General features: G+C 33.1%; 1 protein-coding gene across 2 annotated transcripts in view; it reads right to left on the bottom strand.

Moving 5' to 3' along the window:
* The window catches only part of LOC123554980 (glutathione synthetase-like), a 52,893-nt gene that overhangs the window by 9,765 nt on the left and 25,247 nt on the right, over positions 1-17,881 (bottom strand). Inside the window, exon 14 of one of the 2 annotated variants that reach the window (XM_053547470.1) lies at positions 1,310-1,423. The exons of the other annotated variant lie outside the window; for it this stretch is intronic. The gene's annotated coding sequence lies outside the window, so the exon portion shown is untranslated. Of the gene's footprint in view, positions 1-1,309; positions 1,424-17,881 lie in introns of those variants that run through there. 2 annotated transcript variants of the gene reach the window in all.

Raw genomic sequence — 17,881 nt, 5'->3', positions numbered from 1 at the left:
TTAAGGCCTTGTGATACATCTTACTAGAGGTAATATGTAAAAGAGGAAATACTAAAGACGTGAATAACGGTACTCAGTAGCTGCTTCGCTTGACGGATAACACTAGGACTGGTCAGTCCGGTGTCAGTATAATGTGACCGGGTGGGGTATCATGTCACGGCATTATATGACTGATTCACATACGTACGCACGCACGCAAACAGAAACCACACACATGCTAACACCTCAACAAGATTGATAAAAAGCAATAAAACCTTATCATTTATTTTTATACTTCTTATTTACTTTGATAAGACTATTTTAACATGCGAGATAAGCTTACGTTCAAAATGAAGAATATAAACCGATTTCATTTTGTTTTAGTCGGGTTAAACATCTCACCGACACAATTATATGTCATGTGATAACTGCCGAGATTTTCATGGACCAAAGGTTCCGTTCGAACGTTATTTTAGGCATGGATGTGCCCCTGGGTGGAACCATCGACCATCCGCAAACCTACTGGATAGTATATAATCGGTAGCAGACAGCATGCAAAAAATCAAAACCTATACCTGAGCCAGACCTTCATTTGTAACTGTTTAATAAATGTCCCATAGCTGTTTGGTGAAGGCATCAACATTAAGTAACCTGAAAATTTTAGGAAAAAGAAATGTTATTTTACCTATAACTTAGAGTATTAAATATTGAAAGAGAATCAATTATGTATTTTCTTTGAGCCAGCTTGTGTTTTGTATCGTGAGGGTGTGGTTGCTGTTCAAAGCCTATCAATAACAAATTAGAATATATAACTTGATAGTGTGTGTTACATGCACAGCGATTGGATATGACTGCTTTTGAAAGCAAGAACAAACTTAACACTGACTCTTCACACAAATGTGATGCGGTAAATAATCATACATTTTGATATTGTATTAGTACTTACCCTCTGAAACTTTCCTTCATGAAGTCATGGTCATTTGCTACTTTGTATATCAGCGTCTGGAATGATGTCTGTAAAGATTTTGCTTTCCTTAGAACATCTGCAGGTAATATACTAGGAAACAACGTTATCGGCATAGGCTCGATTCTTTCAGGAAATTCAGTGGCAGTTATCTTCTTCTTCACACCTTTACATTTATAAAGTTTTATAATTAAAAATAATTCAAAATTTAAAACATAAAATAATCTTCTGTATGTTGATACAATCATTTGTGGCTAGAATACTGAGTTAAGACAAGGATTGAAACACATTACCGGTTACTCGTTTCGATTTGTTTCATCTAGCTGATAAAAAGACAGAGTAGAAATTAAACTGTAGCTTACTAACCATTTAACAAAGCCCATCCAGTGACACGTTGAATCATTTCGTCAAGTCTTTCAGGCGTTAACGGCTTTCCATAGTCCTCCTCCACAGACTTGACCCTTGACATATCTGCATTTACTGGTGGGGGATATAACAAAAATAACCTTAATGAGCATTCACAATTCTTGTTTTCTAATCCACTCTTGTGGGAAATCAGAATATGCATGGTGCATATTTCAGTCTTGTTGAATGAAAAAAGGTGAGGGTACTAAATCAGATTTTTCAACAAAATATACATTTTAATGTCAAACGTCATAAATAAAAGAATTGTCTAAGGTGTATAGTATCAATGTAATTTATATATTATATTCCAATATTTTATTATACATTCGCCTCTACGACATATACATTCCGATACAATACTCCACTGACGGATGCCGTACCATACTAGTCCGATAACGTCACATAACCCTTCCCGTGAACCTCTTTATTATTGTTGTCTGCCATTATCTAATAGATAGATTGATAGACATTGTATTGTAATAAATATATTATACATATATTTACAGGTACGTTCCATCTGATATTTAATACACACTATATATGTAATGTTTTAGTTAAGTCATACATTGTTTTGTAATGCATTTGTAATATGCTTTTCATGAGAAATCGTATGTAATGTTTTACGTGAGCCCCTTTGTTATTGTTGTCCGCCATTATCTAATAGATAGACTAATAAACATTGTATTGTAATAAATATATCAGACTTCCTCATACAGAATCCACATGTAAAAAATACATAAAAAGTCCCCTGTGATATTCATGTTGATATATCGCATTCGTTAGCAGTATATATAGTGCACTGTACACCAGCATTCTTAAAATTACATGTAATATGGAATTTATTTTAGAATGTATGATACGGGGATATAACAATATTCCAAGCAATACATGTTGACGCGGATAAACTTCTCTCAATTTCTCCTTCTTGGCCTTTTAGTTATTTTCGTTTGCTGAATACTACAGAGCTCTGGCCCATTATTAGAATATATGGAGCGTGATATACTACTGGAACGTTTGTTTAGTGACTTTTATCCTCATTTTATTTATGTTCAAATCACCGTTAGAATAAAAACAATCACACATCAGAAACATTGACATGGAAAATGAGAAAACATGAATATGAATTAAACAAGAATAACGGATATAGACAAACATTATCAAAAGATATAATTCTGATCAGAGAGGGGTAGAGGTCAGTGTATTGCCATACATCACAGTTCAAGTTCATAACTAAGGTATGATATAAAATATAATACTATGAAAATTTACTGACCAGATCAGATATCAAACCCACGCAGAGCACAAACATTCAGGCCTGGATATTTGAATGAGGGGCATCAGTTTAGAATGAAAGCGAGACGGCGAGGGGCTGAGCGCCGATGGGGATTCTCCGTCGTGTCAGGGGAGTCAGGGGACTCCCTCTGGATTTTGTTTTGAAATGCAGGTATGAAATGGTGGTCTCTGTTGCTTTTTTTGTCTAAATTGTGTGGTACATGAGGGGATAACCCTCTGTTTAGGTGTAGGGGTCAGGGGGCTCTCCCCCTTAAAAAAAACTTGAAATGTAGGTATGAAATAGTGGCCTTTGGTGCATTTTTGTTTAACTTTCGAGGTATCTGAGGGGTACCCCTCAGTTAAGGGGGATGAGTGGGGTTGTCCCCGTGGAAAATTTTGAAATGTAGGCTATGTACTGAATTGGTTGCCTCTGGTGCCTTTTGGGGTCTGAATTTTGAGGAAATATAGATCTAGTTCCTTTGCCAAAATAGTTTGGTGCAACTTTGATGAGTACAGGTCACTTCTCAGACAACTGGGATGGGGCTCGGCCCGGTCCTGTGTCCGGGCCTGACATTTTTTTGCTAATACTTACTGGTAGTTCTACTAGAGCTATGACGGCTATTAAGGCGATTTATTGTTGAGTTACTGTTAATTATTTGCTCATACAAATTGGTTTGAATCACACTGATTTGTTAACATTACCTAAATGAAAAAAAAAACGTCCCACTGTTAAAAGTCTAAAACTATAGCTGACCTCAAATCCGACCTAGATCTACGGAAGGAATTTTGTTTGGAAACATCTATGGCAACCAGGTAACCTATCGCAAGACCTCAAAAGAGACTCATTCTATACAGAAGTTCTTTGCTATCGATGGTACTGAAGAAATAATATATCCCAAACAGTGATTTGTCTTTGAAAAATATCATTCTTTGGAGTTTAGAAGCGAAGAGGGCGCTGCCCGAGTAATATAAAAGTACGTATATAAATGACAAACAATGATTTTATTCAAGAGCAAATCACTATTTGAGATATATTATTTCAATTCTAGCACGTTATCAAGGAGTTTTATGTACATCCTGGACAACATCTATCAAACATTTGTATGTTTTCTATTTGTTTATTTTTTTGCGCGCCACTATGCCGTTTGACGCTATGGCGTAATAATTGTGACGTCAGAAAAATCAATTGTTGCGTAATAACACACATTGTTCCGTAGGAAAACATTTACATATTAATTGGTTTGTACTTATTAAGCGAAAGAATGTCTGAACAAAGACATAGTTTAATTTTTCTAACGAGTCTCTTTCCCGATCATGGCATTCGCATGCTTATAATTTCAACAAATTTATCTGTTTGTTTTAACATTTCATAAATGGTTTATGATTGTGAAATGTTTAAAATACTTAGTGTTTGAAATTATTTTTTGTCCAATGGCATTGCAGTTCTTTTCAAATTTTCAGGAAATTCATTTTAGTAAATCAGCATTAACTTGCAGTCCTTTATTTATCAGGTTAGTCATGTGTATAGAAGGGACAAGAGGTGTGTTATTGATTTTATTTGCTCTGACGTCATCCGAAAACAAAAAATAATTTCAAACACTAAATAGGTTAGTGTTTATTTTCAACTTTATTTACATAATGATTCAGGCCTCCGGCCCATAACATGTTAAATAGAAAAAATTGAATTATAATGCACCGTTTTAGTTAACAACAATATCTAGACGATTATTTGTTATACAGGAGTACATATATTAGAACAATATATAACAGCAACATTTTCAATTACGGAACTATATGTTCATTTGGAGTTCCTTAGGATTTGAGTTATACATAGAAAACATAATTAGATATGAATACATATGAGGTTTCAAACTTCACCCCAATTGAAGGGTATCAGATATTTAAATACAAACATATCAGTAAATATAGCATCCAAATCGCTGGTAGAACTTCAGATTTTTTTCTCTATAGCAATTATCAAAGTACGACTGCTGGAAAATTACACCTTCAAATATATAGACATACGTTGCCCTAGATTAAATGCCATTCAGTGGCGTATTACAAAACAAAAATTAACAGAAGTATAGTCTACAATTAAACAGCGTCATCTTGGATGTACTTTAAAACTGTAATTTATGTCATACTAAACATAAAATTTTATTGCTATGACGATTGATGATATTCAAATCTGCTATTAAGCCCTTTAGCTTCAAGTTACACAAATAGCAACATTTATATTTATAGTATGATACTGGACTAACCTTAAACGAAACGAAATTAAAAGGCTGGTGCTAAGGCTTGAATAGGCAGACGTGTATTGCATGTTATTATGACAGTGTTAGATATAAATGCATAATTAATTTGAGTTTATCATATAAATAAATGTATTCATAGTTGTTGTATTCCCTATTAATAATAACATCAACAAAATGTACATATTATACGAGCGTTTAACAGATTATGTAAATAATTCAGTAAATCAAACTTGTATATTTTCTTGTTCTAACAATGACTTTCTTATCGTGAAAGCATAGAATATATAACTGGCAACACTTTTAATCAAATTTTCATTTTTTGTTGCGAGTACAATGTTAAATTTGTGTATGGATGGTCTTTGCCAATATTTAGCAGGTATATATTTAGTTCTGATGTCTTCATACACAGGACATTCCAATAGGAAATGAAGTTCATCTTCAACTGCGTTCAAACAAAGTTTACATGTCCGTTCTTCTCTCGGCGTGTTGGTATATCTTCCTATTTCTATCTCTAATTCATGTACGCCAGTTCTAAATTGTGCCAATGAATGACGAAATTTACGTATTGTTAGGCAGTCTAGATATGTTTCATGTTCAAAGTATGACTTATAATGCTTGTAGTATAACAGCTTAGATGAGCTGTCGAGACTTGCTCTCCAGGTGTGCAAATATTGGTCTTTCAGTCTGTCTACGAAAGTTCTTATTAACTGGTTTTCATTTGCTACATATTGTTGATCCCAGATGTAACCGAAACCGTTTTCATACAATATATTTTTGACCTTAGATGCCCAATTTACATTACTTATATTATCATAATAATGCTGCATCAAATAACACTTTTTAACGTATCTATCTTCGGGCATTTTTAAAATCTTTAACCAGTATTTTATAACACGTTTAGTAGATTCTAGCCATAACGGTAATCTTCCGCAATCTCCTAGGACGGCTGCATTACATGAATTTTGATATACGCACATGTAACGTTTGCAAGCATATCTATGCACTATTCCTGTACTTTCTCTAGGTTCAAATCCCCATATTTCTGACCCATACAGTAAAATTGGTAGTATTTTGGTATCAAACATTTTGAAAAATATGGATTTTGGCATCTGGCCACCTTTGTATAGTGTTTTTAGTAATGAAATCAGTACTTTTTTCCCTTTAGTTGCTAATTCAGATGCCATTTTATTGTTCGAAAAACATCGACTAAACGTTACACCGACATAAGTAAATGAGTTAACACAGCTTAAAGGATATCCATTGTAGTACCATCTCTCAGAATTTGAAAGTTTACCTCCTCTTTTAAAAGCCATTATTTTTGTTTTGTTAACATTCACTTTTAAGCAACTACTTAAACAAAATCCGTACAACATGTCTAATTGGCGTTGAAGGCCTATGACCGTGTCCGAAATCAGTGCGACGTCATCAGCGAACATAAGAATAAGGATTTCTGTAATATCCGGAAATAGTTGTACTCCTCTTACATCACTTGTTTGTATCATTTCGGCCAGTTCATTGATGCAAAATGTGACGAGTATCGGTGAAGCCATACAGCCTTGTTTCAAGCCCAATGGACATTTGAAGTATTTAGTTAGAGACCCAGAGTTACGTACACATGCTTTCACAGATTTATACATCCCTATTAAGGACTTAAAAATATTTTCGGAGACTCCAGCTTTCCTCAGTACATGCCATAACTTGTCCCTCCTTACAGAATCGAATGCAGTTTTGAAGTCCACAAAGGCTACGTAGAGTTTGACTTTCTTTTTTGAGAGATATTTAGTAATAAGTGATTGATTCAGAAGAATAAATGCATTGTCAATAGTAGAATAAGAATTTCTGAAACCAGCTTGTGCTTCATTTAATTTCATATATAAATTTGCATAAAATGTCAGTCTTCTGTTGATAATACTAGTATAAATTTTCCCAAAAATATCTAGAAGAGAAATTCCTCTGTAGTTTTCCGGTTTATTGGGGTCTCCTTTCTTGAACAAGGGAACGATTATAGCACTGCTCCATTCTTCTGGAAATTCCCCTTTGAAAAACAACCTATTGAATAGACGATTTAATATTGACAGAATAATATCTACTGAGTATATAAATATCCCGGGCGATAGTTCATCTGGGCCCGCGGCTTTTTTTTCAGTAAGGGCTTTGACGCTATTCAAAATTTCTTCGTCTGTTATTTCAGAATTAAATATAATATTTTGTAACTCGTCTAAATCAGCATCTTCATCCATTTCTATGTCATTATTAATATTTTCATCATTTTCTATGCTAAACAGACTTTAAAAATAAGTATTCCATTGTTGATTGGGTATATCATTGTTTGTTGGGTGTTTGTTTGAAAAAAGTTTCAATTTCTTCCAAAATGATTTTGGGTTGTTGATAGATTCTACTACGTTATTCAGTTTAGTTTTGTAATACGTATGTTTCTTAACTTCGCAAAGAGTTTTAAATGAAGTTCGTGCTGATTTATATAATTTAAGTTGTCATCAGAATTTTTCTGTACTTTCTAAGGTTATCAAATTTCAGTTTTTTTAGTTTATGACACTCTATATCAAACCAAGGTTGCTGTGATGTGGAGTATTCTTTGTTCGTTTTAATACAACACTGTCCACTTTGTTTTAAAATACCTTTTATTTCTGAAAGTATGATACTTGTATCTGTACTTTCATTGTCAATTAAACTCAGTATCTCGTGCATTTTATTATTTGACAATTTTTCTTCCAACGTTCTAATAAAATGCTTTTTATTTAAGTCGCTAAAATTATACTTTGTTTTATTTCCCTTCAATTTATCTTCTTTGTGCTCTGTTTCATTACTCAAGCAACACTTCTATTGGAAAATGGTGTGATTCAGTTCTATCTCCAACATCAAAGCTTATTCTTTTCAAAATTCCCCATGGACACATTAAATAATCTATAACACTGATACCTAATGGCCCTACGAATGTAAAATGAGGACCATTTGTAGCTGCAATAACTCTGCCATTTGCAATTAAAAGTGGGTAAGCCTCGCAGAAATTCAGAAGTTTTTCTCCAGCACTATTACAAACTTGGTCACATGAAGATCTTGTTAAATAAAATTCATTAATAATATCGTCATATTCTAACAATTCTGGAGGTGTATTTTCGAACTCTGTATTATCCTCTTTTTCAGCAGTTCTTGCATTCAAGTCACCGTAGACACAAATGTATAGTTCATTTAGATTAACATCTAGTTCGTTAAGGTAATCTTCAAATAGTTCTAAACCTTTGTTATATTCACGTTTATACGAATTTGAAGAATCTAGCGGAAGATATGCAAAACATAGTAGAACATCCTTCTCAATGTTAACTAAACGTTTGTCTATTCTGAGATATATACAAAATTTACAACTAGATTGCACTCGCTTTACAAATTTTGATATAGATTTTCTGACAAATACTAAGATACCCGCCATATGTCTTCCATATTTTTCATACTTAAATGCATCTACAGTAAACCCTTGATAATCAGCAAACAAGAACTCGATACTGTCCTCGGATTGTGTCCAAGTTTCGAGTAAACCAAATATATCAAACGTTTTGAGGTACAATGTAAAATCTGAAAATTGTAGTTTGTTCAATAAACCTTCAACATTCCAGCAAGCTAATTTGATAGTCGCTTTACTTGGGCTTTGGCCTGAATCCTTTAGGTTGTGGGTATCAATGGGACTATCATTGATTGCACTTGCTATTTGGACACTAGTGTCATGGATATAAATATCTTCACTGTGATTATTTGACTCAATTTCTTGCTCATTTCCTGTCTTTCGGTTGGCTTTTAGTACCCTGCGGGAGTTACCTAGCTATTGCATTTCATTTTCCGTTCTATACCGCAGTCTACCATTGAAATAGTATCCAAATCTGCCTTAGCTGCGCAAAGTTTTCAATTTATTACGCTGCCTCACTGTCAGATCGTTACCTACACGTATTCCCATTTTACGAAGTTCATCTCGACCCTTATATATTTCGAATTTATCATCATCATATCTGAATTGGACTATTATTATAGGAGGTTTGTTATGGGACCCTTCACCCACTTTTCTAACATGATTTATATCGTCTGCAGCCCAATCTCCGTCCGGGCATACTTTGTTTACCACTTCCTTCTTAAGTGACTTTTGGGTGTCGTCAACTCCTAGTTCTAAACCGAAAATGCGCATGCTATCTGATCTACGTTTCGAATCAAGTCTGTCTATATCATCGTCTAGTCTATTAATTATATCAATTCTGTCATCAATTTTTCCATTCATGTATTCAATATCAGCCTGCATATTTGATTTTATCTCATGTAAGATGTCAATATCGTGTTCTACTTTATGCACTTTCTCACCCAATACATTTTGTGTTCTTTGAATGTCTTTTATACTCCTTTTCACTTCCATATTATCTTGCTTCAAAAGTTTAATATCAGACTTTACTTCTGAAATATCAGCTTTAACTTGCCTAATTTCATTAAGCAACTTATTTTCTGAATCTTTAATTGCCTTTATGATATCGTCGTTGTTGGTTGGACCCGGGTTTCTTTCTACATCTGCAGCGAGCATGAGTAGAATTTTTACGAGTTTACCCCAAACGGTTTTGGTTTCAACAATCATGTTTGTAGATGACATAGTTCCTTTAATTTTGCATATAGCATTCAATGGGCTAACAGCTAGCGAACATACGTCTTCACCCAAGAATGTAGTAACGTCATAAGTACAGCAGAATTCTGTTGTATATTTGCATGCTACGATCATTGGTATAATCACCATAAATGAAGCAATTGTGCGAAAGTGTATGTCCGATGATTTCGTGTATGCATTATAAATTCCGGGTTTTGCTCTATTTTTATTTACACAATCTCTTCTGTGTTCCATCGCTAAACAGTCTAATTCTGCATCTATATATTTCAATTTCAACGCCCATTTTGTGAGTTTTTATTTAGATAATAACGGGCAATGAGTTAAGTGTCCCTTCTACGCTTCCGTAATTTTAAAATTTGGTCATTACCCTGCCAGGTATTGCACTCTGCATTCATACAGGTATTCCATTGTGTTATATTGTTCAACAACAATAGAAAGTATGCAAGTCAATGATGCATTACCAATACAGGTAAAGTTTTATCTCGTAAACAACAATGATTTATCAATAATATCTTCAAAATTATAAACTCACTTTTATCGTCCTTTTCGAGAAATAAAGTTTAGATATTTAAAAATCCCATGATATAAATTTCATTTCACAGTTCCTCTCCAAACTTTATTTAGTTGAAGTTTTTTCAGAGCAAAATGTCAACAAACTAAGACGGTGCACATACACAGAATTATCTTAATCAGCCTCGCGGTTGCACCGCTCGTAGCTGATTAAACTTTGTAAATACACTGACATTAATAAACACTAACCTATACTAAGATCGCAATATTCATTTTGTTTTAATTTTCATTAACAATATAGCCTACTTACTTTGCGAAATATTCTTCTTAATTTCAACGGTAAAGATTTAACATGTCTAAATTTATTCGGGATAATGTTTGGATTTGAAATTAATAAAAATGAAATTGATAAACTAAATACTGAGGCAACTGATTTGACTTATAGGTTACTGAAAGGCTGATAGGGGCACAAACTAAAGTAAATTAAAAACTGCCATCTAAACCCTCTCAAGGTATGTAAACACATAAAATCCCACGAAATCATCGTTATGAAAGTGTTAAAAGTGCGCAGTATGACATCGTTCTATTTTAAGACATGTAGTCAAACATGACATTATGAATAAAAGAAACTTAAATCTTTACTCCTTTGTTCACCTTGATTACAACTTTGGAAAAATTTAATATCAAGAGTAAGTTTAGATGATGAATTTAACAAACTAACTTAACTAAAACTAGAATTTTAACCTAATCAAAAACCAATGCATAAAATTTCACAAAAAAAACTAACTATAAAGCATTATGAAAATGTAAAAAGTGCACTGCACTACGACGTTTTGTTTAAGAAATAAGATCTAATAAACATTCTATTCCCCATTCCTGCGTGATATTGATCCGATCGATTATTAAGAACAGTTGTAAACTATGTATATCAGATATGTTGAAAGAAAAAAACACTATGATATTTACACTGACTACAGATTCTCAGAAAATATATTGATTAATTTTGTTGTCTTTGACTAATATTTTAACATCTTAAACAAATATTTTCCATATGTTTCTAATGTCCGTAACAAAACGCAACTGTAGTTGTCTACGTTACGCTAATATGTTACATTATAACACTCTCAAAGAGTTAAGAGAATTTATTTGACTCCGTATTCATCTCAACAACAGATGAAGACAGAATGCCTGACGTTTTTTCTAAATACAATTTATTTTGAAAGTGACTTTAAATTCTTCTTCTTTTTTTTAAATAACAAAATGTAAACTTAATACCAAGAAATATAAAATCGAATGCTAAACTCACCAAAATGTTAAACTGAACACTCGACTTTTTTTATTATTTGTAGCAAGTTAATGAATCCGCTGTTTTAGATTTTGAAAAGATGAGCCGCGCCATGAGAAAACCAACATAGTGGCTTTGCGACCAGCATGGATCCAGACCAGCCTCCGCATCCGCGCAGTCTGGTCAGGATCCATGCTGTTCGCTAACAGTTTCTCTAATAGCAATAGGCTTTGAAAGTGAACAGCATGGATCCTGACCAGACTGCGCGGATGCGCAGGCTGGTCTGGATCCATGCTGGCCGTAAAGCCACTATTTTGGTTTTCTCATGGCGCGGCTCAAATGATGCGTCCACTAACATTGAATTTACCGAAAATGAACATGCAAGTAGATTTTACTGGTTTTGGCTGGTTTTGCAGTTGAGTTCAACAAAAGTTTTATCTTCCGATTATCTATTTTTGGAAAATGGAAAATGCAAGAATTCTTGAATATACAATATGAGCATTTTTTTCCCAATGGTTTATGATCATACAATGTTTAAAATACTGAGATTGCATAACTCAGTTTTGTGTAAATTTTTACTTTCTGTTACATTGTAACAATAATTATGTTTAAATAAATTTCCGCATAATTTCAAGAATATACAGTTAGCAAGGTCTTACTAAATGCGTCAAAACATTATTTCTATTAGACGGTTTCCGGCACTTTCCATTCTAATTATACTAACGCAGGATACTACTGCGGTTTTATATGAATAGAAACTAAACACTAAGGCAAATGACCACCCGTGTAGTGGTAAAAGACTGAAAAGGGTACAAACTAAAGTAAATTAACCTAAGGTATGTAAACAAATAAAATACCGCCAAATCATCGTAAACCGCATACAGTATTACGTGGTTCTATTTTTAAGAAATGCGATAACACATACCATTATATTATTCAAAACAGGAATTTTAAATTTTATTAACCTTTCCAGGTATGCAAATTCATAAAATACAGCCAAATCATTATTATGAAAGTACATAAAGTGCTCTGTATTACGTCGTTTTATTTTAGGAAATGCGTTCAAATAAATATTATTTAAAACAAAAAGCCTTTATATCTTATCTCATTTCTTTATCCAGGGGCCGTATTCATAAAGCATCTTAAGTATAAGTATAAGAAATTGATTGTTTACTTAAGTATTACTTAGGTAAGAAATTTATTTTACTTAAGTATATTTGTTATTCATAAAACAACTTAATAAGTAATTCTTGGCTTTTATAATGGACGAAAACATTTAAAAAGACAACATTAATTTCAGACAGATACAACATGCACAATTATGTTTAAAGTGCTTTTATCTGAAAAACAACACTTTAATCGTACTCACGATGCCATTTTGTTTTCTGACTTAAGTCATTTCATACGTATCTTAAGTTTAAGCTGTTTTATGAATAGGACTTAAGTTTTTTACTTAGACTTAAGCTGAAATCACCACAAACTTAAGTAAAATCTCCAACTTAAGTCAAAACATATACTTAAGATGCTTTATGAATACGGCCCCTGGTCCGATCGATTATTACTATTGAAATAAGAATATAAAGAGAATGGTTAGGAAATGAATGTCACATTACTGTTAAACTAAACTAAAACTTCCTTGTATATTCTGAGCCCAGTGAAACTATGAATATCAAGACATGCTGTGAAATACGAATATCAAACAAAAAACAAGAAGGAAAAGACACCTTAGAAAATATGAATATCAAGAAATGATTGAAGACATGTGGTTCAATATGCGCATCAAGAAATGTTAGCAAATATGAATACCACGCAGGCGCGCAGCTGTCTTTACGCAGATACGCAGCTACGTAGTGAAAATCTAGCAAGCATGCAGTCACAACAAAACTGGCTAATCTATTTGGTTGCAATAAGAAGTCTGCATCATGCAACGGATATTGCTTCATACGCAGTCATTGCCTACTTCATATTTTGTTTGAAGTACAGTAAACTCCGGTTATACCGAAATCATCGGAACAAACGAAATGTGTTCGTTATAGCCCGAGTTTGCTATAAACATATAGCGAACATGTTCTTTATCTAGGCATTATTTGTAGTTCTGCACGTTTGGACCGAATTTTTTTCTACAATGTAGAATTTGACTAAACACTGATTTTTCAAAACTTCAAAATATACATAGAAAATTCAGCAAATAAAAAAGATAGGGTCGTGTGCATGATTTTTTGCTAGACTGATTTGAAAATTTTTGACCTCACGCAATTTTTCAAAATGGGAGTCTATGGGAAAATCACAACTTTCATAATATTTTCGCAAATAGAAGTTTTTCAACAATGTAGATTTTAATGAAACTTCTCACAGTCGTAAATAAACATATGGTCTATAATGTGGTGAAATGAAATGTGTAGGTCCGTGTGCTTATTTTTGAGATATTTGACAATGATTAAAGCGAAGCACACATTTCAAGCAAATTTTGAGACATTATTTTAAATTATTTAACATGTCAAATGTTTTAATAAAAAAAATTAATTCAGAAAGATAGTAACAGTATCATTGTAATAAATGTACTCACGGTTTGCCATTAATTATTAAAATGATTTTTATTTCCGTACGCCGAATCCAGGTTAACGTGCATTAAAATTCACCAATTCTCTTTGTAGTTTTATAACAATTTAGGTACAGTTTTGTAATTTATTTCATTATCATACTACATGTATGATACTATGATATTATTGCTTATTTTGTAAAAATCCTGACCATCTGAAATACCGGTATTACGTCTATGCTAAGTATAATACAATGTCAAAATTTGATAAATGTTCATTGAAAAATCTTATAGCCTTAATGCTTTTGAATAGGATATTTTGTTTAACACTGCAGACGTAATTTGTCACGCATAATAGTTATTATGTTATTTTCAGATATGATAGATATCTTATAATTGTACTTAAATGTATGAAATTATCAATAAGTCCATGCCACTACGTTGTAGAAAATAAAATCCAATAGAAATCAAATAATTACACCTAGTTAATTCTTACGCGTATTGCCCTGGGATGACAATAGTACAAGTCATGCGATATTACAGTATTTGAAAACCAATTCACTGTGGGATAAATATGTTCTTTCTTTATAATTGATGATTACATAATCTTAAATGGCCTAATAACCAAATTATATATATTATACTTCAGATGACTTTAAGCAACATTCTTTAAAGATATCAAATCAAGATTTCAGTGAAATACTTGTTTTTAGATGTCGTTGAGATATCAACAATCACGCTAATTCTTTAATATTTGTTTTATGATTCAAAATTGTTGGTAAAGTGTCTACCAAATAGTAAAGTTAAAGCCTGAAATTTTCGTACTTTCGCACTTCGTCATTGTGATCTCGCGTAATTTCGCGTTTCATGCTTCGCTCACATGCAAAGGCGAAATCACGAAGGCGAAGTGTAAATTGCTAAAGCTTCGCGATCTCAAGCTTTGCAATCGTTATCTCACGCTTCGCATATCGCTAGATAAAGCGATGAAAGAAGCACGAAGCTCGAGATCACGATGGCGAAACTGCTAAATAATTCTAACGGTGTAATAAACATTTTTACAGAATACAGTTTTAGTTGAAAAAAAAATATAAGGGAAATATCTTTAAATATAATAAAGTTGACGTAATGAACGTGTCACAGAACTTTGCCGGAATGCTTTCCAGCATGTCTTTTATTATTAGCCTAGTATTACGTTTAGGGTTATGGCAAAATTCCTTGTAACAACTATCGTATATATACTTATAGATACATCTCTTGATATTTTGAAAGAATGTTGCCACTAACCATCTGTTTTAAATAAATACTTGCACACATATAACATGGATTGCACGTGCAGTATTGTGTGCATACCTAGTAAAATAATACATTTTATATTAAAAAATGAATAAGGTTTTCGTGCATTGTTTTTGCTTCAAATACACGCCAAAATGCACAATTTGCCGTTCTTACATTCAAAATAAAAAATAATCAAGGGGGGGATACCACGACCCCACCCCATTACCTCTGCGTACTATAAAGAATGCCCCAGCTACGCACCTGTCACGACATGTTGTTAAATACCAATATCAAGAAATGTTAGGAAATAGGAATATCACGAACAGTATAAGATTTACACTGAATACAGATTCTCGGAGAATACATTGCACATTTGTGTTGTTTTAAAATCAAATTTTCTCTACTCAGACTGACGTGTAACGTTAAACAGTATTCTATGATATCATATAATCATTCACAACGAAATGAATTTTAATAACTCAATTTTCATAGCAACAGCACAAGACTGACCTTTTTCTAAATCTCTCTTCTTCCGAAAGTGACTTCAATTTCCACCTTTCTTAAATAATGAAAAAAAGACGTTAATATAATTAGCGATTAAAATTCAAAGTCAATAAATGTTCTCTCACCAAAATGTCTAACCGAACACTTCGCTTTTTAATATTTTAGGCCTGACAAATTCTTTGTTTCCGGTAACATGCTCAGAAAAAAATAGGGTAGGTCAGATTTTTTTAATTATTCTTTTTATTAAGTGAGACATTTCAGTATTATTTTTGTGTCAAAAATGAATACAACTAAGGGGGTTATGCATTTAGAGCATCAGTAAGTTTATTTCTAACATGACTGACCATGTTTAAAGCATAAAAAGAGCAGTTTTGCAACAAACTGTTGAAAAAAATATTCTCCAAGACCATAAAAACATTTAGGATCGGGCCAAAAATTTAGGCTAGGTCGGGATACCGGAAACAAACAATTTTATGCCAAATATTATCTGGAGTAACTTATATTACATAATCATTCACAATAAAATAAATTTTGTTAACTTAATTTTCATCGCAAAAACAGAAGACTGACATTTTTTCGAAATCTCTCTTCTTCCGAAAGTGACTTTAACTTCACCTTTTCTTAAATAAAAAAAATAAGACATCAATATATTTAACAATTAAAATTCAAAGTCAATAAAAGTTTTCTCACCAAAATGTCTAGCCGAACACTTCGCTTTTTAATAATATTATGTTGAGCAAATTTTTTTCTTCAGTTTTAAAAGCATTCATCTTCCCCGTTATCTAAAAAGAACACGTAATTATTTTTAGTCTTAGCGGTTTAGGAAGTTTTATTTCTTGGATAAACTATATTTATCTTGTTGGTTATTAACCTTTCGATAATTTAAAAATGGACATGATCTCACGAACAATAGCGCCTGCCAAAAATCAAGAATTCGTATATTGATGAAATTTTGTACTTTAATAAGAAATTGTACCCTTTATATACACGAAAAAGGAAAACAAAAGTAATACCAAGTGCATAGATATATTCGCAGGCTTCTAATTCCGGCTATATTATCTGCAATATCTGGTTCTCAAGTTACTGAGCTTAAACCGTTTTGATGTCTCAGACCCTTTGTTATTGACATTTGACCTTCTATTTCCAAATATTATAGTAGTCATCTGCTTCATAAGCCCAATTATGCTGTCAGGTTTAAAGGTTGTTTCAAGTGGCTCTCAAGCTATTTGGTGGAAGCCGTTTTCAAGGTTCGGATTTATTTGGCCTTGACCTTTTACTTCCTTAGCCCAAAAACAGTAGAGACAGTAGAGATCGTTGACTGTATAGGCCTAATCACGCAATCAAGTTTGTAGGTTCTTAAGTTATTAAGGGGAAACCGTTGTCAATGTTCAGGACCCTGTGACTTTGATTTTTGACTTATTGACCTCAAGAACGATGATTGTCATCTACATTATAAATCCAATCATACTATTAAGTTTGAAGGCTCTAGATACAGTGGTTCTCAAGTTAATGAGGGAACCCATTTTGAAGGTTCAGGCCTCTGTGACTTTGATCGTTGACTTACTGATCCCAGATCCCAAAACAATCAGGGTTATCTACAAAAAAAGCCCAATCATGCTCCCACTTTTGAAGGGCTGAGTCAAGTGATTCTCAAGTTATTTCATTGAAACAGTTTTCAAGATAAAGACGTCTGTGACCTTGACCTCATATTAACTGATAAAAAAATAACGATAGAGATCATCTTTTTATTAGCCCAATTTTGCTATCATTTTAAAGGTCCTGTATCAAGTGGTTCTCAAGTTATTGAACGGAACCCATTTTCAGGGTAAAGACACCTTAGACATTAATCTTTGTTTTACTGACTTCAAAAGCTATCGAAGTCATCTATATCATGTATATTATAAGCCCATTCATGCTACCAAGATTGAAGGTTCTTGATCAAGCGGTTCGCAAGTTAGTTGACAGAAACCTTTCACTCTACCGACAGACGGATTGAACGACCGACCGGCAGGTGCAAAGAAATATACACCTTATTCTTCTATGGGAACACGATTAAGGTAAAGTCAATAGCTTCTTCTGCCTCTGCTGTTTCGTTTTTTGGCGAACGTAATTTTGAACCACAAAGTTGGATGATGGCAGCAGAGCCTGCTTTTAAATCGAGTATTTTCTGGGGAAATTAGAGATAGGGGACCGCGGTGATGTATCTAGAATTGATTTTTTCATCATTGTCAAATTCAGTTTC

The sequence above is a fragment of the Mercenaria mercenaria genome, chromosome 7, assembly GCF_021730395.1.
Source record: "Mercenaria mercenaria strain notata chromosome 7, MADL_Memer_1, whole genome shotgun sequence".
NCBI lineage: Eukaryota > Metazoa > Mollusca > Bivalvia > Venerida > Veneridae > Mercenaria > Mercenaria mercenaria.
Note: the sequence above shows the minus strand (reverse complement) of the source record. Positions and strands in the feature narration are given on the sequence as shown.